The sequence below is a fragment of the Equus przewalskii genome, chromosome 1, assembly GCF_037783145.1.
Source record: "Equus przewalskii isolate Varuska chromosome 1, EquPr2, whole genome shotgun sequence".
Classification (NCBI taxonomy): domain Eukaryota; kingdom Metazoa; phylum Chordata; class Mammalia; order Perissodactyla; family Equidae; genus Equus; species Equus przewalskii.
The window spans coordinates 183266373-183292373 of NC_091831.1; the positions used below are offsets into that span (position 1 = coordinate 183266373).

Consider the following 26001-nt stretch of genomic DNA (forward strand, 5'->3'; position numbering starts at 1 on the left):
GGGAGTTTTAATACATCTACTTTTCAGTTTTCGCTACTTTCTCAACTACGTTAACGTCCCGGAAAAAAATTAACCGTCAAAAATACACTGAAACATGTATATAGGATCGCACTCTCTTCCTTTTGCCTGAGGCTTCAACGTGACGGCACAGCATCGTTGCAGCCTGCCTTTATTTAAACTTCTGCTATTTTGTGCGTCGTGAATTCTTTGCATTAATTTTGATTTTTTAAACTGTTATTTATTGTGATTCCAAGGTTGATTTGGGCACCCTCTCAAACTGTGTGCTGAGGTGAGCATCTTGCTCCAGTCCTGGCCTGGAGTGGTCGAGCTGGCATTCTCCGGAGGCAATCTGGCTCCAGGTCTGCACTCTTGACCATCACAATACTCACGTCCTAGAACTGTTGATTTTTGTATCTCTGTCTACATATCACTGCTCTTTCCAATCAAACTAAGAATGCCCTGAGGGCACAGGCCATGTTCTACACTGCCTCCTTGTACTCCCCACGCATCTGGCATGGTGTTCGGCACATAAGGGTACTTGATAAAGGCTGGCTGGAGGGGAATCAAAAGAGACTTTTCCAATTTGCTGAAATTTACCACCATCACAGCTACTTTTACCACAATCTGTAGTTTTGCTTGCTTTATTGCAGTTTCCCTCTTACATATTGCCTTTTAATTTTATAAAAGTAATTAACTGAGTAATCTATCTCATTAAACATGATGAAGGAACACCTGTTAATAAAAACTTTATGAAAATAAAATTCTTTCTCCACTCCAAGGTTTCCTTTTTAGTGAAACTTTTTCAGAAGTATATGGCCTTTGGGAAAAAAACCTAGAAGTTTTAGTTTTGTAAGCGAACAGATCAGTGCAGTAAAGAGAGAGTAGAATGTTCATTGACATAATTATCAGCTCTTTGCTTACAATGTGGTAGCTTCTGAAGAACAGCAGTTCTGTGATTCATGCTTCCCGGCAAACCTGGAGCCCCACTCACCACCTCCCACAGCCTGCCGTGAAATCCTCCCCAGCTGTGGGTGCGCCCAGCTCAGTGCAGCGATGCCACGCCTGGTGGGTTATGTTTGCTCCAGCACTCCTCTTGGAGTGACAGGAGGGGGTGCGTAATTTCTCTCCTGCCACCGAACTACTAGAAATGTGGCTCATTTTCAGAAGGTGGGGTCACGATGAGTGCAGCAATGTCTTCAGGGCGCATTCTATGCAGCCCTTGAGAGCTCTCCTCAGGGTGGGAGTCTTGAAGACAAAATAAAGGAAATGCATGGCACCGGGGAGCAGTCATCGCAGGTGACTTCAGGAGAGCTCCTCCTGCCAGCATTGTCTTCGCCAAAGGGCCCTACACCCTTCTTGCTGTTCCACTCCTTGCTGGATTGAAAAATATTCAAACCACCTTGACTTGTTTGTCTGTATGTTAAAATCCTCTGAGCAGGTTTTAGAGTATTCCATACTTACCTGTCTGTTTACTGATTTTACAGAATAAACCGTGACCTCCTTGAAATTTGGGGATCGCATGGATGCCCCCTTATGACCACGGGTTCTGTGAGGAATAAAATGCTGCACCCAGGCGGACTTGGAAATCACGCTGTGATAACGATACCAGACGAAAGATCCTGTGATCACCAAAACTCTGCAGCTATTAAAATCTGCCTAAGGCTTGTCCTGCTTTGAGGAAACGAGGTAAGGAGGACTGGATAGGATTGTTCGTCTGCTCTACAGACAGTTTTGTTGAACCTCATCCTTCCCATCAGATTCGTGCCCTGAAAATCCCGCTCTATCCCTGGTGCAAACACAACCTCATGTATTTTGGGGAAAGAAGAAATATTCCTGGAGAGCATATGGATTTCCCAGTGCAGCCCTTAGCTACCCCGGGGGCACCTCCATCTTCATCCCATGGACCAACGTAGACTGTAATGGATGGCAAAAACTTAAAGCTTAACCAAGACTCAAGTCCACCATCACTTCTATTTTAATAATCTGAGCAGGGAAAATAGTTTAGCAGGTTATCTGAGTTAAACTGGCTAGAGACGGTATCCAAAGATGCAAGTAGCAGAAGAGTTGGCACCAAGTGAAAAGGAGGGTTGCCAAGGTGGACGATGGCAGGGCCAGGGCCCAAGTCCTGGAGCCACGTTACCTGTCTCAGTCCTCAGGGAAGGGAGGAACGTTCTGAAAACAAGGCCGGGCAGCCTGAACTTCATCTGAGCAAGCCAAGCTCAGACGAGGGCACAGCAGAAGTCAACAAGCATCCTCTCTACTCCTTCTGTATCAAGGCTAGTTCTTTTTTTTTTAAAGATTGGCACCTGAGCTGACAACTGTTGCCAATCTTCTTCTTCTTCTTTTTTTTTTCCCTCCCTAAATCCCCCCAGTACATAATTGTATATTTTAGTTGTGGGTCTTTCCGGTTGTGGCATGTGGGACGCCACCTGAACATGGCCTAATGAGCGGTGCCATGTCCACGCCCAGGATCCGAACCCTGGGCCGCCGAAGCGGAGTGCACAAACTTAACCACTAGGCCACGGGGCCAGCCCCTCAAGGCTAGTTCTATACACAATGGCAGGGGTCTTGAAAGTTAGAGACCTGAAGGTTTGATGTTGACTTCTAGTCTTAGATTTAGATGTCAAAAGGTCAAGAACGTAACAGATGGGGAAGTCTGGAAGGATGTGAGTCAAGGAACACAAACTGAAAGCCCATCATAGGGCCAGGGGCTGGCCCGGGGTGGAGACACAGACACGACTGGATACAGTGCTGCCCTCCCAGGGCTACGATCTGACCAGTTCGGTGTCTCTTACATTCCAGCCAGCTCAGCTGTCCAGGACTGAACGGTGTCAGATAATTGCAAGTACGCTCTGAGAACCACGTGCTGAGATGTATGGAAATTGTCACTGGCAAGGTCTGCAGTGACAGGACTCTCTTGTCTTCAACTTCAACTGTCTTCCAAACATCTTTGTGTCACGCATCTTCCATGCGGTGTTTCTTCAATACCTGCCATGACTTTTCTCCTGCTGAGTTGGCTCTACCACACATTTGTCTCCCCAGAGAGCTAATGATCAGCCTCTATTTTAGTGCCTATTTACAACGAAAGCTTGTGTCAAGAGCAGCATGCATCTATATAGATATTGCCAAGAGTGTAATTCTGGAAAGCGAGGAAGCAGCACTCTTGGATATGTTCTTCATCCAACAACGATTCAGGGGAGTTGACGTGGGTCTGGTCAGGTCAGTGCTGGCCAAGTGGACAGCTAATAAGCGTTTATGGACAATAACCATCATAATAATGATGAAATGACCTAGTACAAATTTGTCTGGACATTCTCTATTTATATAAAGAGGCAGAGGATGCTCCGTGCTCGTCATGACGAGAGCTCGGGCTGCAGCAGCCTCGTAGGTAAATTCGTTCCTTGACAGACCCATGAGGGTTTCACTAGCCCCTCTCCATCTTGAGGAATGAGGTTCCTGTTGGAGCAGTGGCTCAGATTATTTGAGCATTAGGTCTTAAGTTTTGAACTTTTAGTCACAGGCTTCCTCGCTGATGTTACGATCTCTTTTAGGCCTTGGTCTCTGAGGCAGTTCTGGATTTCTGGGATGCTGTTATCACTTTTTCTTCTCCATCTCAGGGGCAGGAGGTGGAAGGGGAAAAAGAGAAATAGTAACATTACAAGTGTTTGTGTATTTACTACGTCTTGGATTTTGAAGAAGAAACTCAGATCTTCCAAATGGCCTTTTCTCATCGATTCAAGGTCACCAGCTCTATAGAAATGCTCCTCCTGGAAGACAAAACAAACGAAGACTCTGTGTTCAGAGCTTCCGTGCCCTTCTGTGTTTATAGATGGAAATATCTGTGGGATTCTGTGACACCGCGTCTTGCTGCAAACCCTCCTTCTGCCCTCCTTCCGTCTTGAAGCAGGTTGAGCATTTATCTCACTGACGGAGGGGAAGGTTGAACCTGCTTGACTTGTTCTGACTACTTGATTCAGGTTTCAGTAAAACGTGTCTACACCCTGCTGGGTGTGGGAGGCGGTGACTCACCGGGAGAGAGGATGTGGCTCCATGTTCTTTGTCTAGGGGTTGCAGGATGATTGAGGAACTTTTCATCCAGGCTTGGTGCCATTTCTTCCTTTTCTTGTCTTGTCTTGGATATTTACTTGGCTACTTGCTCCCAAGGAGAACCAGTCAGCTGAGTCTTCAAATATTAAATTAATTCCTCTTTCTGCACAAGTGACCCAGCAAGTTTTTACTGGAAACACAGATTAGTGCCTGAAGAAGGATGGGGGTGGGGAGAAGAGAGGCTGAGTTGAAAAGGCAAAGGAACCTGTGGAAAACAGCTTTTCTGTTTAATTACAAGTTTTATGACGCTTTTCCATCGTCCGTGATCTTTCTGCATGAGTAGATGAAGAAAATATTTTAGTGAGAATAGCCTCACATTAATCAATTTGGCCAAGAAGCTTCCTCTTTCCTGCTGCAGCACCATCCGCTCGGCCCATCAGAGCTCTGGCCCTGGCCACCTGACTCCCGTGAGGAGCCCTGTCCATGGAACACCTCCTCCCTTCGCCCTGTTTCAGACTGAGGACTTGCTGGAGTTCTAGTGGCTCCAGACGGAGCCACATGGCGGTATGACTATGGGGAGAATCCGGCTGAGTGGAAGCAGCTGTGGTCAGGTGAAGGGTGGAGCCCTGGCTCCTCGAGGCTGTCAATCAATGCTCTCCTCCTTCTCAGCGCTGGCTCACCCCTGTGTCCTATTTCCAACCTGCAAGCACTTCTAGACCTGGATATCTTGCTTACACTTCTTAACCCAAACTTTTCTTTCTCTTTTTTAAAAGGCAGTATTACTAGTTTATCAAGAGTTATACCCCAGGGTATTCAAATCAGATATTTTGGGTAGTGGGTCCCAAACCCAACTGTATTTCAGAATCATGGGAGCAAGGGGAAGGGGAGAAGTTGGCTTAGAAATACATATTCCAGGACCAGATGGCTTTACTGGTGCATTCTACCAAAAATTTAAAGAAGAATTAACACCATTTCTTCTCAAATTCTTCCCAAAAATGGAAGAAAAAGGATCACTTCTTAGCTCATTCCATGAGGCCAGAGTTACCCTGATGTCAAAGCCAGAAAAAGATACAAAAGGAAAGAAAACTACAGACCAAGACAAAAATACTAGCAAATCAAATTCAGCAACATATTAAAAGGAGTGTATACCATGACCAAATGGAATTTACTCCTGGAAATCAAGGATAGTTTAACATAGGAAGCTCAATGTACTATACCACATTAATAGAATGAAGAAAGAAACCCACATGATCATTTCAACTGATGCTGAAAAAGCATTTGACAAAATTCAACACTTAATGACAATAAACTAGGAATAGAAGGAAATTTCCTCAACATGATAGAGGCCATCTATGAAAAACCCACAGCTAACACCATACTCAACGGTGAAAGACTGAAAGTTTTTCTCCTAAGATCAGGAAAAAACAAGGATGCCCACTTCTACTCAACATAATGTTGGAATGTCTAGCCAATGTGCTTAGATAATAGAAAGAAATAAAAGACGTCCAAATTGGAAAGGAAGAAGTAAAATCATCTCTGTTTACAGGTGATGTGATCTTATACACAGAAAACTGTAAAGATTATACACACACACACACGAAACAGTTACAGCTAATAAATGAACTCAGCAGTTGCAGGATTCAAAATAACATGCAAAAGTCAGTTACATTTCTATACACTAGCAATGAAAAATCTGAAATGGAAATTAAGAAAATGATTCCATTTACCATGATGTCAAAAAGGATACAATACTTAGGAATAAATTTTTAAACAAGGAGGCTAAAAGTTGTACACTGAAAATTCCAAAACATTGCTGAAAGAAATTAAAGAAGACATAAATAAATGGAAAGACATCCTGGGTTCATGTATTGGAAGATTTACCATTTTTAGGATGAAAATACTACCAAATTGCTCTACATATTAAATGCAATCTCTATCGAAATCTCAAGAACATTCTGTTTTGCAGAATAGGAAAACTCATAAAATTCAATAGAATCTCAAAAAACCTGGAATAGTCAAAACAATCTTTGAAAAGAAGAACAAAGTTGGAGGTTTCACACTTCCTGATTTCAAAACTTACTACAAAGCTACAGTAATCAAAGCAGCATGGGTCTGGCATAAAGACAGAGGTGCAGACCAATGGAATGGAATAGAGAGCCCAGAAACAAGCCTTTACTTATATGATCAAATGATTTTTGACAAAGGCACCAAGACCATTCAATTTTTTTCAACAAATGGTGCTGGGAAAACTGGATATCCACATGCAAAAGAATAAATTTGGACCTTTACCTTATACCATATACAAGACTCAACTCAAAATGGACCAAAGACCTAAACTTAATAGCTAAACTATAAAAATCTTAGAAGAAAACACAGGAGAAAGTCTTCATGACATTGGATTTTGTAATAATTTCTCGGATATGATACCAAAAGCACAGGCAAGAAAAGAAAAGCAATAGGCAAATTGGGCTTCAACAAAAATAGAAACTCTAGGACATCAAAGGACACTATCAAGAGAGTGAAAAGACAACTCACAGAATGGGAGAAAATATTTGCAACTCAAATATCTGATAAGGGACTAATATTCAGAATATATTAAAAACTCCTATAATTCAACAACAACAAACCCAAAACAACCTAATTCAAAAATGGGCAAGGGACTTGAATGGGCATTTCTCCAAAGATATACATATGGCCAATAATCCAGTAAGCATGAAAAGACACTCAACATCATTAGTCACTAAGAAAAAGCAAGTCAAAACCATAAAGAGATACCACTTCACACCCTTTAGGATAGCTATTACCAAAAAAACCCCAGAAAATAACAAGTGTTGGCAAAGTTGTAGAGAAATTGGAACTCTTGTGCATTGCTGGAGGGAACGTAAAATGGTGCAGTTTGATGGTTCCTCAAAAAATTAAACATAGAAGTACCATATGATCCAGCAATTCCACTCCTTGATATATACCCAAAAGAACTGAAAGCAGAGACTGAAATAGAAACTTGTACAACAATGTTCACAGCAATATTATTTGCAAAAGCCAAAAGGTAGAAAGAACCCAAATGTTCACCATCAGACGAATGGATAAACAAAATGTGGTATGTACACATAACGGAGTATTATTTAGCCATAAAAAGGAATGAAATTCGAATACACGTTATAACATAAATGAACCTGGAAAACATTATGCTAAGAGAAATAAGACAAACACAAAAGGACAAATATTGTGTGATTCCATTTATATGAAGTACCTAGAAAGCAGGCCAGAGGTTACCAAGGGCTGGGTGGGGTGGGAATGGGGAGTCATGTTGATGGTTACAGAGTTTCTGTTTGGGATGATGAAAAAGTTTTAGGAAATGGGTAGTGGTGATGATGGCACAACATTGTGAATGTACTTAATGCCACTGAATTGTACACTCAGAAATGGCTAAAAAGGTAAATTTTATATTGTGTATATTTTACCACAGTGAAAAAAAATTTTAAATACACATGCCACAGCCCCACTCTTGAAGAGGCTGATGCAGTACACGTGGGATGGGAACCTGGAAGCCATATTTTTTTAATGCCTTCTTGTCTTTTTCTGGCATATTCAGGTTTGAAAACTTGTGGTTTAATCTCTGGCGGCCTTTCCAAGGGGACTGCTCCCAGCCTGTGAGGAAATGGTCACCCTCTGTGTGAAATACGTGTGTATATTTCGTAGAGCTAAGTGTGTATTTTTTGTAGATCTACAAACCTTTGCTCCAGATGCCAATCATTTGAAATATTGTAACAGAGACTGCTCCTGCAATTAATTTTATTTGTCCAGTAAGAAATTGAAAGTTGTATACATTTTTCTGTTGCTCATAGGATCAGTTGAGCAAGAAAAGGCAGAGTTGAAACTGACAGTATTAAGATGTTATCTCTCCCGCTGCCTGTTGCAATATTCTTCCTCAGACTCCGGAGGAAGATGGTGGGAGGGGACAGGCAGAGGTGGGACCAGAAGAGTAGAGAATCGTAAACTCTTCCTGGAGAACATCCTGAGAGAGGAAGTCGTTGCCTTGTCCTGGGTGTGGCCGGCCTCACCTTCCCCGAGTCTGGGGGCTGAGGGAGGGCAGCGGCCAGCAACAGCCATTCCTAGGGATGTTTTTGCATTCCAGAGGAGGGCAGCTGGCAGAGGGAGTGCCCAGTCTGTGGGAGCCAGGCCCGCCCCACCCTTTAGGCGGATTTGTTAATTATTGAAAAGTGCTTCAGAAGCACAAGGTCTGGGAGACTCCGTGTGCCCTTGCTTGGGCCTGTGTGGGAGCTGGCATTTCTGAGATGCTGAGGCTCTTCCGGGAGGCTGCGGAACAACCGCGGCTCCTTCCAGTGAGGGGCAGCCTTTCTGGGTCTGGGGCAGAGACCGTCCCGGAGAATGCTTACACTGTGCATTCTATCTCAAGAGAGAAGTTAACTTTATTCTGTGACAGGATTTGTAAAATATTTAGATAAATGAGCTGCACGAGATTTTCGTTTTGTTTTCTTGTTTCCAAAATTTTTGTGGTTTTTACAGTTTACATTCGGGTCATTTATACATAGACAGCATCATACGACATGTTCTGTTTGGGACTTACTGTTTTTCGCTTAACAGGCTCCTGGAGCTCTTTCCGTGTCAGTACATAGAGGCTCGCCCGTTTCCAGACTGCACAGCCGGATCAGTTTCTTCACCTCCTAGTCTATTGAGGGACGCATGGCTGGTTTTCCATTTTTCACCATTACAAACAGTCCTACAGCAAACATTCTCATAGGCAAGTTTTTTGTGTATACGTATAAATACTTCTGAAGGATGCATTCCCAGAAGTGGAATTTCTGGACCAAAGGGCATGCACATTTGAATTTTTGTTAAATAATACCAAGATTCTCTCCAAAAATTCTGCTCCAGTTTACATAGCCACCATCATACTCATCAACACCGGACATTATTGATTTTTTTAAAAAAATTGCCAGCATCATACACAGAAAAAACTATGCCATTTAAAATTGCATTTCTCTGATTTACCCATTAGGTTGTGCATCTTTTCCTATGCCTATTGACCATTTGGATTTTTTTGAACTTTTTTCTTGAGGTGTATAAATACAGCAAAGATACACAAGTCTTAAGTGTGCTGCTGACTGAATTAACACAAGATGAACTCCTCTCATAAGCGCCACCCAGGTCAAGAAATAGAGTTTTATCAGACCTTTTCCCACCTCCCCTAGAGTAATCCCCATCCTGACATCTAACCCCAGAGATCAGTCCTGCCTGGTTTTGAACTTCATATAAATGGAATCATACCACATGCACTCTTTTGTGTCTGGTTTCCTTCGTTCAACATTATGTTTATGAGTCATTCGTGTTCCTGCCTATAGCTGTAATATATTCATTTACATTGCTCATTATATTCCATTAAGTGAATACACCACAGTTTACTTATTGATTGACATTTGGGTTGTTTCCAACTTTTAGCTATTAGCAAATAATGATGCTATGAATGTTCTTTTGCATGTCTTTTAGAACACATGCGCACACACTTCTGTTGGGTATATATCTAGAAACGAAATTTTGGAGTCATGAGCAATGTTCTGTCAACCTGGCCAATTATATTTGTGAATTTCCTATGAATATTCCTTGTGCATTAATTATTGGGTGGTTTGCATTTTATTATTGATTTGTATGTGTTCTATTTATTCTGGATGTTAATTATGTGTTATGTCTGTTGTAAATATTTTCTCCTAGTCTTTATTTATATTGCCTTTTATTTCACAAAGTTTAAAATTTTTATGCAGTCAAATCTGCGGGTATTTTTCTTTATGGTTTCTGGGTTTTACATCGTGCTTAGCAAGTCCTTCCCTATCTCAGGATTGTCAAATATTCCCTTATGTTTCCTTCTAATACTCATTTTATTTTGATTTTCACATTAGGCTTTTTAATCAGTCTGGAATTTATTTTGTGAGCGTGAGAGACAGAGGCTAACAAGTAGGGGATGAGTAAAATTATACCATTTGCTGCCTAGATTTTTTTAATATTTATTTTTTAAAATCTCAAGACAGGTGATAAAATCGAAGAGCTAAGAAACTGCCAAGAATTAAAAAATTTTTTTGACTTCAGAAGAGTCTTCCCTAAGTAAAGTCTGAGTTAGATTCTGAATGGGGCAAATGTTCTAAATCAGTGGTTACCACCCAAAATGCCATGTGTGTAAATGGCATTGACTATTTATTCGTCGACTACGTACTGTGGAACTGGAAGGTGCGGTTCTCGTGGACTTCTGTGTCTAAGAGGAGGAGGACCGCCTTCTGGATCTCAGGGCAGCCTGACTGCATTCTGGCTCCAGGTTCTTGGGGCAGGAAAACCACAGCTGCTTCCTCCCTCCTGAGGATCCCGCTCCTCCCAATCTGAGAAGATGCCCCAAATGGACTACGAGCACTGAGCTCGTCCCCGGCATGGACTGGGGCCCAGTTGCAAAGCCCCAGGGTCAGCTTTTGGTTTAGACATGACTCCCTCAGGCAAAGCTACCCACCTGAGGGAAACTATCTTTCCAGCTGAGGGGGTACTGGTTGTAGGGTCACACATGGGAGAAGTGTGTTTGACCTCAATTGTGCTCCTCCTGGGTCTGAAATGGAGCACTGGCTTGCCGCGCCTGCACACTGGCTGTGTTCGCGTGCAATCAGTTGAGCGTTCGCAGACTCTCCAGTTGCTCCCAATGTGAAGCTGTTTTGTTCTGCTCGCCCCTCCTCTTTCCTTTGTCCTTACACAGTTTTGGGAAGGCCGATCTCTTGTGATTTAGCTAAGATTTTATAGGACTGGAGCTTGGCTCAGGGCAAGGAGAAACACCCCCCTCAGCTTGGCAAAGAGCTGGGTTGTAGGTTGGTGAGCTGAATGTGCGACTGTGAACTGTCTGAGTTGGTTTGCTGGGAAATGGCTCTGCTGGCCGAGCTCCAGAAATGTAATCAAAAGTGGCCTGAAGTCACAAGTTTTGCTGCCTGCATTCTTCGTTTCACAATTTAAGGGTTTGGCTGGTGCCTGTCCTGAAAGAATGAAATTTTCTACTGCGTGTAGCACATGACACAGTGTGTGTGTGTGTGTGTGTGCACATGCAGTGCACATGGGCTTGTCTGCACAGGCATGTTTTACAAATGAACTGTTTATACCTACTGGTAGGCAGTGATTAAAGAACACAGTGTGTGGAAGATTTTTTCTGATTTCAGGAATCGCATATCTGAATTTGTGGGTTAGTGTCTTTGGAGAAATGTGATGGAGAATCTTGCACAGAAGTGCAGCTGATGCACTAGGTACAGACTCTTGCCTCAGAAATGCATGAGGCTGATTTACTGAGGAGAATTCAGCCTGCTGGCTTTTGGAGGAACAGGTGTGTTTGACCACACACTGGGGAAGTGAAGACCTGAGTTTTGCAGAAGTCAAATCTGAGGCCCTCAGCGGCAGTTATTTATATCAGAATGGTGTGTACTGAAAGCTGAAGCCTTTCGGCCACCGCCGTCCGGGAGCCTGTAGAGAGAGGAAGGGCGTGCACTGAGCCTGGGTAAGCACCTCCTGCCCCAGGAGCGTCTGCTGCGGCTCGGATCGCTGGGAATCCACGCCGGGCTCCACTGTTGGCAAAGGGTGCTCACCAGCTCTGCCTCCAGCCTGCCTTGTGGATGAAACGGCTCGCTTCCGATTGGTTGATAGATGTGACTTGATTCTTGCTTTTGTTCCCAAGATGCCCTCCCCCGTGTGAGGAGCTTGGTGTGTGTTTGGGGGAGAGGGGAAGAACAGTGCATTTTCTCTAAGGTCAAAATAAGGACATCGGACCCTAACGACCACCCCAAGAACACATCAGGGACTCTCGTGTTCACTCTTACCGTAGATGAAGTCTCTCGTGACGAGCTTCCATCTTTATGTCTCTTGAGTTCTAAAGGTCTCCTCCCCCTCACGCTCTTTTGGTTACGGGAAATGAGTGTGTTTGGGGACAAACATGTCAGAATTATGAGGGAGAAACTTGGCAGTGGAACAAACCACATGATATGCTTGACGAGACTCGAGAAACAATACGTCTCAGATTTTCTGACAGTCTTCAATTTTTGGTTCAGGAATGTGACCCAGAAGCCGCAGAAAGGGAGGCACTCCTGCAGCTTCACTAGGATCATTAACAGTCAGTCTTTACGAAGGAGTCAACAGAGGCTATTTCTGCACAGAAAGATGAGGCGTCCGTAGGAGGAGAACTCAGTCCTGCATCCACCACGGGCAGGTGGAGACTGCAAACGGAGGACTTGCGGTTGTTTGCTTTAAATCAGAAGACCAAGGCGTTAGACGTCCAAAGGCAGAGGGCCCAGAACGATGGAGCCGTAGGAGAGCTGGGCGGTGGGAATCACGAGCACATTTGCATAAACACTGAGATTGTTCTGGGCTCACCTAATCCCAGTCCTCGGGAGCTGCCTTTTACGAGGGTAAACACGGTTTAATAGTGAGCAAATATTAGTTCTCATAATGAAACCTGTTGAGCTGAACAGGAAACACTCAAGGGAGCCTGCAGGCCTGCAGCGAGGGTGCTGCAGGAAGGCACGGTGCGTGGCGTCCCCGTGAAGACAGGGGCAGTGGGAAAGTTCTGAGCTTGTCAATAAGCCACTGGCCCTGGGAGAGTGTGAGAGGCGGCTGGGGTGTCGGCATTTTGCTTATTGAAGGGAGGAACGCTCCTCACAACTCTCTCTCTATTCATTCAGGACGTGATATTTGCAAGACTACAGCCATCTTAGGGTTTCAGTCTGTTTTCAGCTTCAGCCCAGGTCTCACCACACATGTTAGAGACAGGCGGTTCCAGCACAACTTAAGAAGGAAAGCCAGCCTGTCTTCTAAAATCCAAGTTTGCGCCATGGGTGCGTTTCTTCCTGGAGGGAGCCATGTGACTTCTCCCGTCACACCATCCCGCCTTCCTCTCATTCCTGCCCGTTCACATCCCTCAACCTCATCCTCAGGCTCTGGTGGGAAATGGGGGGTGTGGCTGCTCTGACTCTGCCTTGAGCTTCTTCCAAACCAGAGTGGAGACAAACGGGTGTGTAAGTCACCACAACCTATGGCAAGAAATGGCACATGCCGCAAGAGAAAAATAAACAAAGTGCTGATGGAAAATTCATTTCATTAGGGAGATATGTTTGTGCTGACGTTTGAAATGAGCCTGAAAAATGAGTAGGATTGTGACAGATGGAAAAAAGTGTCAGTGGCATTATTACGGTATTGACGTTTAATGATGTCTAAAGGAATCTGAATCTGTACAGGACACCAGGAGCTTTTGTGGTCCTGGCCTTGGCTCACTGTTTTGCTGGCAGGAGCCCCCCAACTATCCTTTGGGGGACCACCTGGCTCCCACTCTCAGCCTAAGTGGTTTGAATGGGGCTGACCCTGCCCTCTGGCCCCAGGCTTAGGCATGTGACCCAGACTGGCCAATGAGAGAACCATGTTCCCCTAGGCACAGGGTTTGGTTCAAGGGTGGGCAGGTAACCCAAGCTGGACCAGTCCTGTAGCTTTTTCTGGAACCTTGGGAAAAAGGCATCCTCTTTCTGCTGGGGTTGCTGAGCTGGTGGGTTGTAATTAAGGAGGCTGCAAGGGGCTGTCTTGTTACCACGGAGGGAGAACCCGGGCGATGGCGAGATTCCTGAGCACCTGGATCCGGTCGTGCCTGAAACTCTACTGTTGGATTTTTCAGTCACTCAAGCCAATATGTCCACTTTTTAATAAGCCATTTTGTGCTTTTCCCTTGCAAACAAAAAAAGTTCTAACCAACACAGAAATGTAATATGATCTGCTTTAACAAACAAACAAACAAACAAAAACCTGTGGGGGTCAGAGGTTGCAGATTCACAGAGCAGGTTCCTAGCAAAAAGGAGTCTTCCTGTCGCTAACATTTTCCAGGCCAGCCTCCTGGGCCCCAGTGACTAAGATGTTGGAACCTTTCTTCCTAAACCCCTTGGTCTGAGGCCGCTCACCATCTAGCTGACTCCCGTGTGCTGGATGTTTTTCCATGAATCAGAAATGAAATATGCAGCGCTGTAGCCACAAAGTAACGCAAACGGCTTATTCATCTGTCTCTTCGTTCCCCGCGCCTTGCTTTTTCTGGGTCGCACGTTGTAAGTGAAGAGCCATGATGCTAATCCTGTTTGGCTTTATTGACAGTTGAATGGATTATTGAGAAAAGCCTTTTAATCATCAGAAGCAGACTCCCTGCAGAAGAATTGCAGAAAGAAGGTGGGACCACTGCCTCGAGTCCACTAACTCTCTGCCCTTCAGGAAAAACGCCGGGCTGTTTCAGTTATGCGCCACAGCTGGAAATGCAGGAAGATAATCTCTTTTCTTCAGTGCTTACTGTGTCCTTTGTACCAAGAACAATAGTTTGCCTACATTCTGTCTTGATTTTGCCAACTAGAGGTATGTCCTCATCCTGTTTTACGGTTGGGGAGTGAGGCAGACACCGCCAGTTGCTACCCAACACCCATTTTCTCCTTGTTTCCTGCACGGAGACAGCCCCAAGCAGATACCGCTTCTAGTTTAAAGTTTAGGCTCTCTGGGCAATTACTGCAGACACTGATCATTTTGCAAACATTTTGTCATTTCTCTCCTGCAGCTATGGATGGCCATGATATGGTTCTGGCCACTGAGACTTGAATAGAAGTCTTCTGGGAAAGTGTTGCTTTCCTGATAGGAGCACTGCCTGGTCCTCCTTGTTCCTTCCTTCTCCCTACCTGGAATGTGAGGACGAGGCTTGTGGCGGAGCAGCCATGTTGTGACCTCGAGGCAACCACAAGGAGGACAGCCATATCTGGAGAGTGGTAGAACGGCAAGATAGAAGGAAAGTGGGATATTCTGACATTGCAAAGCCACTGCTTCTGCCCTGGAAGGCCTACTTTCAGCTTGTTAAGTGAAAAAAATAAACCATTATTTGGTTAACCCAGTGGGATCAGATTTGTGTTACAGACAGCTGAATGCAATCCCTAACTGACCAGGGAAATGGAGCTGAAGGGGTTTAAGGGACTTGCCTGCAGTTCCTTACAAAATGATGCCACAAAGCTGAAGAAGACACAGCACGTACCCTTGAAGAGTTCAAGCCGAGTTTGGGCGTCAGATACATAAGGAAACAATTGCAATATAATGTCATTGGTGCAATGATAGTGACCTGCCTCAGGTGTCATGGGTGTGTAGGAAAAAAACAGAAATGAGACAAAAGGGGAAAGGAAGTTAGCCAGGCAGAGGAGAGAGGTGGGCAAAGAGATTACAGTTTGAAAAAGGTGTTTAGGTGCGCCCAGCACGGCGTGTGCAGAGCCACAAGCTGGCGTGAGTTGTTGGGGCGTGAAGTTGAAGGAGGGCAGTGGTGAGAAATGCAGCCTCATTTAACTCTTGCTGCATCATGAGCCACCCCCAAAACTTAGTGGCTTAAAACGACAACATTTGATCATTCTCCTAATTCTGCCATCTGAGCTGAGTTCAGCTGGGTAGTCCTTCTGTTCATGGACTATCTGCTGGGCTTGGAACACCCAAAAACACTTTTTAACTCCCGTGTTTGATGCCTTGGCTGGGTAAATGGAAGAGCCGGGGCTGGCTGCCGTTTCTCTCTCTCTGTCTCCCTCCTCTCCATGTGGCTATCTCTGGCTTCCTCGGAGCACGGTGATCTCAGGGCAGTTGGGTTCTTACATGGTGGTTGGCTTCCAGTTGAGAGAAGCTGCCAGTGCATGTGAGGTCTGGGCTCAGAAGTACCCGAACCTCACTTGCACGGCACTCTGTTGATCAAAGCAAGTCACAAGGCCGGCCCTGATTTAGCGGGAGGAAGCAGCTTCAGCTTCTTGATGGGAGGAGCAGTGCGCATGTGCAGGGAGAGATGCGTTCACAGTGGTCATCTTTGGAGACTACCTGCCCAGAGGAAAGAAGCATGCAGAAGGACAATCTTGTCTGCTTGTCAGGTAGGTTGACCCAGACCCAGGGGGTTTGCCCTGCTTCCTATTTGGGATCTGAGAGGAGAATGCCTCTCAGACTGCCCCGACCCATCAGAGTAAAACAGTCATGTGATGAGGCACAGCGAGGGCTAGAATTTGGCTTCTCTGAACCCCCTTCAGTTTCTGTGGGGCGTGGACTGGACTCAGAAGTCCCATATGTCATAGGAGATGGCTGACTTGAGAGTCAGAGGGTCTATCCTGGGTGTGCATGGTGAAAGCCCACGGCAGAGGCTGGAGGGGAGACTGGCGGAGGACCCAGAGTCAGAGGGCAGGGGATGCTGAGCAGGCTGAGTCCAACTGGGAGAATGACTGAGCCCTGGCCCAGCCAAGACCCCAGAGGAGTTCCCAGCCACCCTGTGGCAGAAATCACCCAGGATCTGGAGGACATGCTATGGTTTTAAGCACCTCGTCTTCTACCCTCACAACACCCACCCGTAAGGTCACAAAAGACAGCACCCCTCCCTCCAGTGAATCCCCCAGATGCCATGTCGCATGTGGGAGAGCAGCGTGGGGAGAGGAGACACTGCAGAGCCCAAGAATGTGCCTGAGGGACGACCGTGTCCAGATGACCTCCTCATGGCATTTCCTGGACTGCATCCAAAGTTACCCCGCAAGAGAGGCTCAAAGGAAGAACACTAAGTTACCATGAAATAAAGGAGCCGTGTTACATAAAATTACAGAGAAATCGCAGGAATGATGACAAATGCAGGATAGCAGTTACCTCTGTGGGAGAAGATGGGATGTGCGAGGCCACAGGAAGCTTCGGCTATTCTGGTAAGGTTTTAGGCTTAAATTTCGGGAGTGGGTACCTGTGTGTTGTTATATTCTTTCTGCCTTTTTGAGGGTTTTAAATAGTTCATAATGTAATTTTTTAAAAAAGTACACTTCTGAATAGAACTGTGAGCCCCCAGTGCCTGGGTTAGGTCTTGAATGTGTTACATGGGAATGAGGACATAGAAAGGGGCTCGAAACAGGAGGCAGAGCTACTTGCTAGACAGATGGCCCTGGCTGGACTTGAGGAAGACAAGAGTGGAAGGGGAGGAGGCGGCCACACCGATCCCACGAGAGGTAATGGTGGCCTGACCTCCCAAGTGATGCCCGGGGAATTGACAAGACGGGGTGCGGGGTGGGCGAGGCTTCTGGTTTGAGTGAGTGGGGCTGGGGAGCCCCCATTGACTGAGATAAGCGAATCCCGGTGGACGGTGTGTGTAGATGGAAAAACAAAGAGTTCACTTAGGACAGGGTGGGTTCGGGGTGCCTGTGGGTCGTCCTGGTGGAGATGACTGGCTGGAGCGGGGGTGCATGAGTCTGGACCCCAGAGAAGAAGGTAGGGAGCCCCCAGCACTGACACAAGTTGGATCCGTAGAGGTAGTGACATGCCCAGAGGGGAGCAAGTGGGAGAGCAGAAAAGAGGACCAGGGTAGACCAGGCCCAACGTCTGCTCAGCCAGAGAAAGCGATGCTCCCAGCTCTGCAGACACCCTGTGCCATCTCCTCTGTGAGCAGAAAGACCACTACCCCCACCAGCACCCTCACCAGCACCCCTGCAGCGAGTTGCCCCACCCGGTGGTGGCCCCGTCCCTCCCTGCCGCTGTCCGTTCCACTCTCCACTTCCTGTCCAGGTTTGCCTGCCTGCTTTCCTGGGGCACTGCTTTCCTTTCTCTCCAGGATTATTGAAAGGGGCAGAGAAAGGCTTCCGTCCATAACCAGATATGAATTGAAGTCCTCGCCCGGGAAGTAGAAGGCCCAGCAGCCCGCCTGGGCCTGTCCCCTTCTAGGACAGAGCCTGGCGAGAGCCCGGACCTGGAGCCTCCTCTGAAGGCTGCGGTCTTTCTCTGGGAGAGTCTTTGTTCTGTAGAGAGCAACGAAGAAGGTGACAGGAGGAGAGCCGTGGAGGGGCAGCTTGGAGACCCCGTGTGCCCCAGTCCCCGTCTACTCCCTTGGCTGCTGGCGGCCCGCCCTCCTGTGTGCGCCAGGCCTCTCCTAGCGGACTGCCTCCCGCCCTCAGCTCCAGATAAGCTTCAGGTAGTCTCGTAGCTCCATCAGCGCCCTTGATTTGAATTTCTAAACTCTGGGCTCTGAGGAAACCCTATAGGCCTGACTAGCTGCCACTTGATTGACACTTGATTGATTCGACCCCTCCCTCTCCTGAAGAAAGAATACAACATTACTTCCTTCTAGATGGGTTCGTTGGCAATAACAGGAACACGCACAGGCTGGTCAGGTTAGAGGGAGTGTGCATGAGAGGGGTACAGCCTGGCCGGACCCACCCTTTGGCCTCCCACCTCCCTTTATTTTTTGTTGTAAGAAATACAAGATGGCGTCAGCCTTCCTCTGTCCCTTTGACAACCTAAATGTCTCTCTTCTACCCAGACTCTGGAAATCTCTTCGTTACTTAAAATTTGGATTCTGAGGTGAAGTTTCGATTCTGTGTTGGGCAGGGAACTGCTCTGAGCTCTAGGGAGAAAGTATGTCTGCCCCAAATTGGAATTGAGAGAAATTGGGAAAAGGCAGACAATGAAGTTGCATTTCAGAGGTATCAGCCTCTCAAAGCATTTCTCCGAAAGAGTAGGTTCCAATCACGCAATGAAAAGGTATTGGCGAGAATGTTAGAGGGTTTTGGTTTCCTAAGACGGACCCTATAGTCAAAGGTCATGCAGCTCCGTAATAAGATAAGCAAGAAAGGAAGGTTCTGATGTAGAAAACACGCCAACAGATCATTCCAACGGTTGTGGCACCACCTCTGAGCCCTCGGACTGGCTCTCAGAGTGATGGACTCACCGGCACCCGGGGGCTCGCTCGCACAAACCATAACCTTTTGGTCTTAAATACAGGCTGAGAAGGCGAGGCAGGTGCAAACAAGCATCTCCATGGTCACGAGCTTCCCTTGCACCTGTCATCGCGCTGGCACAGGACTGTGCAGGGGAATCAGGAGGTCCCTCGGTTCCTTCCTCTGCCTCCAGACTTTGAACACGGCCACTTCCGGCAGCAGGGCAGCCCTTCCCTCTCAAGGCTCCTCTGGAAACCTGCCCACTGCTTTGGATTGTGGCATCTTGAGCATCTGACGGTTTTTGATGTGCCTCCTAGCTCTCAGGCCACCCATTGCTACTACTCCTATTCTGGGCTTGCCCTTCTAGGGGTGCAGCCCTGCCCCAGACCTTCCATCTGTCCTTCCTCTGGGCCAGGGGATAACAGCTGGCTATTGGATCAATAACCTGGGACAGGGCGCGTAGCTAGGTCCCTGAGTCAAATGTGGTACTTTTCCCAGGTAATGTATTTGCATTTTAATAGGAGTCCCCTGGGGGGAGGGAGAGTGTTAATTTAAAGGGATTTTTCAGGCACTGGAACAAGCTGGTGTGTGTGTGTGTTATGTGAGGAGAGAGAAGAGGAGGAGGAAGATCATGGCTGCCGTTTATCAACGCAGCAAAAAGGACATAGAGGAAACCCTTTGTCCCTCTCATCCAGCGATGACACTGTTAATATCGTGGTGTATATCCTCCCAGTACCTGGTGTGGTAGAGATGAATGAGCATCCTCATCTCTGGCAGTCAAATTGAGACACTCAATTCTATAAAACTCACAAGCTGCAACACAGTTTCTATGTGTGCCATTTGGTAACACTTACACTCCTTGTTCCAGAAATCCCACCTCTAGGAATTTATTCTAAAGAAAAATCTAGAATAATAATACCATTAGCTACCATGTTCTGAATTTTAATTGTGCACCAAGGGTTTTACACACATTGGTTCATTTGATTCTTGCACCAAGCCTGCAAAGCAATAATGTCACCCCTCACCTGAGGCTAGAGAAGGAAAGGACCTTGTCCAGGGCCCTCTGTAGGAGGTGGGTCAGGAGCTGGGGCCCAGCGTGGACGAAGGGACCCCAGGAAAAGGCATCCTCCACCTGGATCCCCTCAGAGATGAGTGCAGCCATTGTTCCAGAGTCTCCTGTCCCCTCACCTCCCTCCCCAACTCCCCAATCCCCCAACCCCTCCAACCTACCTCCGCATCCCCCCTCTACCCCTCCCCCCCGCCAAATGTGCAAAGGCCCTGAGTGGGAGGAATGTGACCAAAAGTCTTGCCCTCACCCTCAGGGGTGGGGGGCAGCGGGTGACAGTGCCGCGGTGCCTCCCACCTGTCTAGTTTCAGCTCTTCTTTGACAGCTCCTTGTCCAGGAAGCCTTCGCTCCATCTCAGACAGTTCTGTCTCTCCTTTGTTCTCCCGCTGTGGTGGAGCCACCGCACAACAGCTCAGAAGATGCTCTGCGGCCTCGTCACAGTGTTTCGCACATGTTCCTGGGATCCCAGTCAGAATTCTCTGGGGAGCTGTGAAAAGTGCCAATCAACGGAATCTGATTCCCTGGTGCCGAGGCTCAGGACCTGCACCTCACGAGCCTTTCGTGGGCTTGGAGCACACTCGAGTGGGAGAGAAACTGCGTGGCTTACCTGCCTCCTCAGAGCAGGAACTCTGGCGGTGTCCTTTGTGTCCCCTGGCATTGAGCACAGGGATGTGCAGCCGACATAAGTGTGTGTGAATTCAGTGCAGAGACACATTTCTCAGGAAGGAAAGTGGAGTGGGGGCGGCGGACGACGTGGGATAACTGGGGAGAGCGTGAGTGGGAGCCCTTGCAGGAGAGCGAGAGAGGTGGGAAGTCTTAGGCTGATTTGGGATGCCCGCTCTGGGGGTCCTCTGAATGCTGCCAATAGATAGTCAGTGAATGTCTTTTCCCCTCCGTTTTTTCCGCAGACACATACTTTAGTCCCAGAAATTATTTTTGAAACCTGAACTTTCAATGCCAGAACGAGTAATTGCATATAAAGTGGGTCACAAGGAAGTGATAACTAATGCACAGGCTATTTTAACTGCTGAATCAGAAATTTCTAAGCTACATTATGAAATATGCAGGAAGGAAAATAAGCAGATGATAAGAGTGGAAGGAATCCTAAAATAATGTTTTCACAAACAAATTCTGGCCCAACATACGCCTGAGCGGTGGGAGTGGGGGAGCTCCAGTGACACACAATGAGAGTTGAAGAACTGGAATGAAATTGCCAAGCTGGAATTCTTTCTGAACGACGTAGGACCCCTGAGGCACGTGGCCCACACCCCACAAACCCACAGCCTGCAGGACTTTGGCCGTGTCGTGGGGGCACCTCGTCACTGCTTCACAGCACAGGCAGACAGGGCTAAAGAGAGCAAAGACAGACAAAGCCACAAACAAAATGTAGAAATCTGTTCTATTGGCTATTCCTCAAACAAATAAAACCCATCTTTTTGGTTCAATTTATTTCATAGAGTTTTTTTCATTGTGGTAAAATATGCACAACTTAAAAATTACTATTTTAATCATGTTTAAGTGTACAATTCAGTGGCATTAAGTAAAATTCACAGTGTTGTGCAACTGTCACCACTATCTATTTCCAGAACTTTTGCATCATCCCTAGTAGAAACTCTGTGTCCAATAAGGAGTAACTTCCCATCCCCCAGCCCCTAGCCCCTGGTAACCATTGTTTTACTTTCTGTCTCTATGAATTTGCCTATTCACATAAATGGAATAATACAATATTTGTCCTATTTCACTTAGAATAATGTTTTCAAGTTTCATCCATGTTGTTGGATGTATCAGAACTTCATTCCTCTTCGTGGCTGAATAATATCCCACTGTGTGGATATACCACATTTTGTTTATCCATTCATATGCTGATGGACAGTTGGGTGTTACCACCTTTGGCTATTGTCAATAATGCTGCTATGAACATTGCTGTGCCAGTTTCTGGTTCAGTCCCTATTTTCAGTTTTTTGAGTACATACCGAGGAGTAGAACTGGTGTCGTAGGGTAATTCTATGTTTAACTTCTGAGGAACCACAGACTGTTTTGAGTGGCTGTACCATCTTACAGTCTCAATAGCAGCTCACAGAGTTTCTAATTTCTCTATATCGTCATCAACACTTACTATTTTCCATTTTTTTGTTTTTTAAAAATAATAGCCATCCTAATGGGTGTGAAATGGTATCTCACTGTGGTTTTGACAGATTTTTAAACGGAAATCATACTGAGGACACATATTATAGGTAATTTCACGTAGTTTAGGTTTTGAACAGAAACTAAGAATCATAACATACTGAAACTAATACTAAGGATATTTGTAACTCATCGTATTGTGCACAGTCTCTTTTTGTTTATCTTATTTTTGGTGTAAATTTCTAAAATGTCCTCCTATGTTCTTATCTTGTGTATTAGTTAATTTTTCTTCTTGATACAAGTTCCAATTTTTTTTTTTTTGAGGAAGACTGGCCCTGAGCTAACAGCCGTGCCCATCTTCCTCTACTTTATATGTGGGACGCCTACCACAGCATGGCTTGGCAAGCAGTGCCATGTCTGCACCCAGGATCTGAACTGGCGAACCCTGGGCCATCAAAGCGGAATGTGTGCATTTAACCTCTGCGCCATGGGTCTGGCCCCCAAGTTCCAAATTTTAGCCAGTGTTCTAAAAATAACTTTTGTACATGACACTCGAAGATCTTTTAATCTCTGATGACAATTGTTATTACTACTGGCGTCCTATTGAACCAGCCCTTGAGGCTCAGCAGATTCTTTTGATCCCATTGTTAGCTTAAGCAGCATATTGTGGTCATTTGGAACAAAGATGAGATGCTGTTTCTTTGAAGTTGAGTGTAGTCTTTTCTTAAAACACTTACTGTAGTCAAATGGCAGATCTAATGTATTGAAATGCTCTGTTAAATCTTAATTTTCTTTGAGCATAACCAACACAACTGATAGGGACTTTTCATGAATACTTGGTCACTGAATATTTTGACCCATTGTGCTGGGTGCTGGATACACACCGGTGACAAAACAAACCTCATGGCATGTGGTAGAAGTTTGTAGAACGGGATAGTCCTATTCTTTCTGTTGCCTCTTGACTGATAACGTAAAGGATAACTTGTAAAAATTCAGGGAGACACTTGGCCCAGGACCAAATTGTACTCACTGAATTGATTTTTAGACATGTCTTTCCCAAAAGGATTTGAGTTAGCTTATAAGAGATACAGTACATACAATAATGCTCCTATACAGAAAGATAGGATCAGTAAGGAAATAAGGAAAGTGGCAACGTGCTAGAGCCCTAAGTTGCACATGTTTAACACGATTACTGTTATGTAATTACTATGCTACTATGTTTGACACAAACTCCAGGAATGTATTTGCTTGGAAACAATTCATATTGACTTAAACAAATAGAGGCTCATTTATCTCATATGACAGGAAGCCCCATATTTTGCAATCCAGGGCTAATACACAATTCTCTATCAGGGACCCAGGTTCTTCGTCTTTCTGCTGTGCCATCCTTAGCATTGATAAATAAATGAAAAGCAGTAGGATATATTGGAGTATATGGGGAAGTCATTTGGTATAAAACTAATTCGGCCTGATCTTGTTTTTCCAAAAGAGCCTGACGTGGCCTGTTGAGCATGCATTGCACATCTGTTTTAAACATTTACCATGCCCTAAAGACAGGAATGGTGCCCTTAAAGATAGAGATGTAGCTTCCCCCCGTATCGGCATTTCCTTTAGGATAAGCATCTCTTCTTGGAAACTAAGGATTAATTACTGCTGTGCTCATCTTGTGACCGCTGACCTGCTGACCACTGACCTCCTGCGACATCTTGTGACAGTAGCAAAAGAGATGTTCCTGTCATACGTCATGTATGCTCTTTGTTCCCAGATGGTACATAGCCATGCTGCACACCCCATTCTTTGTTGCCCCTCCTCCCTCCCGGGCTACAGTCCTCAGACTAGGCTTATAATAAACTCGCCCCAATTTTGATTTATGGATTGACTGTGGATTATTTGCATCGACAGCATACAGACCTTCATCCTCATGCCGTCACCTTGTAGTCTCCAAATGGTTGCTGCCCCTCAAGGCAGGAAGAAAGGAGACGGGCAAAGGGGAAAGAGCTTTTTCCTACTTTCCTTTTTTATTCTGAAAAGAATATCCTGTCAAGAACTGTGAAGCATCTGAGATTTCATCCTACTTGCAAGCTGAAAAGTTAGCCAAGTTAGCCTGTCGTGGCTCCGTGGAAGCTGGCAGAAGACATGCGACTCCTGGGTCAGAGACAATGGGCTTTATTATAACACGGCAAGTGGCATGAGCATCAGCATATCTGTGGCATTCTCCTTGTCCTCAGGCCCCACAGGCGAAATTCAGAGGCCAATAGGAATGCTTGTATACACAGGGGCTTGCCTTACAGGGAAGGAAGCCTGAGCTTAGGGACCCCAAATCTTATGCAATGGGCAGAGGCAGGCCTACCCTTTGGTCTGGAGTAAACGTTATTTCTGTCTCCCAAGGTTCTAAGCAAGCCTCCCCTTCGCTCTAGAGATAGTACCTCTGTTTTCCAAGGTGTTGCATGCCATTCAAACATTCTTGGGAAGACAGTCTGAAACACAAGACAGCCAGTGTTTCTGCTTGCAAGGTATACATAAATGTGAGAGACCGAGGAGAATTGTCTCCTGGCAATACCCTCTCCAGGGACGTCTGCCCGTGTGTTATTGGCCGGAACCCCATCGCACGGCCACCTCTAACCGCAAGGGAGGCTGTGAAATGGAGTATTTCCTGCTGGGCACATTGCTGCTCCAAATAAAACTGGGGTTCTGTTGGTGAGGAAAGGCAAGCGAGAGATGATGCTCCACAGGAGCAAAGCGAAAACCGTGTCCTCCTGCTTCCGTATGTGACCACTGTCCTTTCCCACTGCATAACACATTTTATCACACTCTATTTACTCAGCTTGCCAGAAATAATTCGTACAACTTAGACAGGAGAAAACTCCCAGTCAATCGCCATTTTACAAATTCCAAATAAGCTATCAGTAGAGCAGTACAGAGTTTTAATGTCACAACTACAGAACATCTAAGTGTACAAGCCCATAATTCCTTAGAATTCTCTCTATTTTAAAAAATCTGTAGTAGTTATTTTTACAGGTCATTTTTGAGGAGGTGAGAAGAACAATTCTTTTAATTTAAGAAAATGTTTGTGTCATGAAATTTCTCCCGATCTTTGAGTATCATCTATAGCCTAAAGTACGTGTTCTCCTTTGCGAACAGATAGGTGTTTGGTAAGAGGTTTATAAATATACCTTTTCTGGCTTCATTTATTTTAGGAGATTTTTGTCACCTCCTGACAGTCATTTGGGGCTGATAACGTTACCGTGGTAACCAGGCTCCAAAATGCTGGTTGCCAGTGATCATTGATCCTCGGCCCCTCAGTACCTTTCACAAGAGTGCTCCCCCCGGACCTGAGGGGGCTTTGCTGGGAGCACATTTAGGTCAAGGAGTCCACATCCAGCTCTGTTAGGGGCTATCAGAGAAATCTCCTGGATTTTCCTCCGAGGAACCAAGAATCCTGGCTCCACCGCGTCACCCTGGCTTACGTTTCCACTGTAACAGACGGGGCAAGTTTCTTTGTTTCCTTTTCAGCTGCATTGTGGGAGCCCAGAAGCTCAGTCAGTGCAACACGTACGGCACTGAGGGAAAATTCCAGATGTGCACGGACTTGTCTCCCCCAGAGGCAAAGAAGTTTGCAAACTACTTTTCAAAGCCCTTACTACATGATTTTGAAATAAAAATCCTTCTCTCCTGAGAGGGAGGGAGAGATTTTAATCTGGGCTGTGCACTGGGAACGTAATGACTGATCCAAATCAGAGTCCAGGGGCATCCTGGGGGCAACGATTGGCAAGGCTGCAGCAGGGCGGTCGCCGAAGGAGCTGGCCCCACTTCTCCACAAACAGGGGAGCCTCTCCCCTCCAGCCAGGTCTTGCGCATGAGAAAGGGGGGGCTTGTTAGAGAGAACAGCTTGGAAACTTTATTCTCCTTGCCAAGAGCTAATGGACTGTCTTCAACGTGCATGAAGATCTGTTCTGCACGGTGGGCAGCGAAGCCAGAAGGAGGCCTCCGCGGACCTAATTTGGCATCAGCCTACCTCGGTGTGAGAGG

The 26001-nt window shown here is 46.0% G+C and overlaps 1 long non-coding RNA gene across 6 annotated transcripts in view; it reads left to right on the forward strand.

Moving 5' to 3' along the window:
* LOC139078123 (uncharacterized) overlaps nt 1-21297 on the forward strand; it is a 57945-nt gene extending 36648 nt beyond the window's left edge. For 2 of the 6 annotated variants that reach the window (XR_011530915.1, XR_011530917.1), the window contains 2 exons: nt 1485-16787; nt 20174-21297. This is a non-coding gene — a long non-coding RNA (uncharacterized lncRNA). Of the gene's footprint in view, nt 1-79; nt 360-1484; nt 16788-20173 lie in introns of those variants that run through there. The other 4 variants (XR_011530923.1, XR_011530918.1, XR_011530922.1 and 1 more) reach the window with 4 other exon arrangements.
* Nucleotides 21298-26001: the final 4704 nt, after the last annotated feature.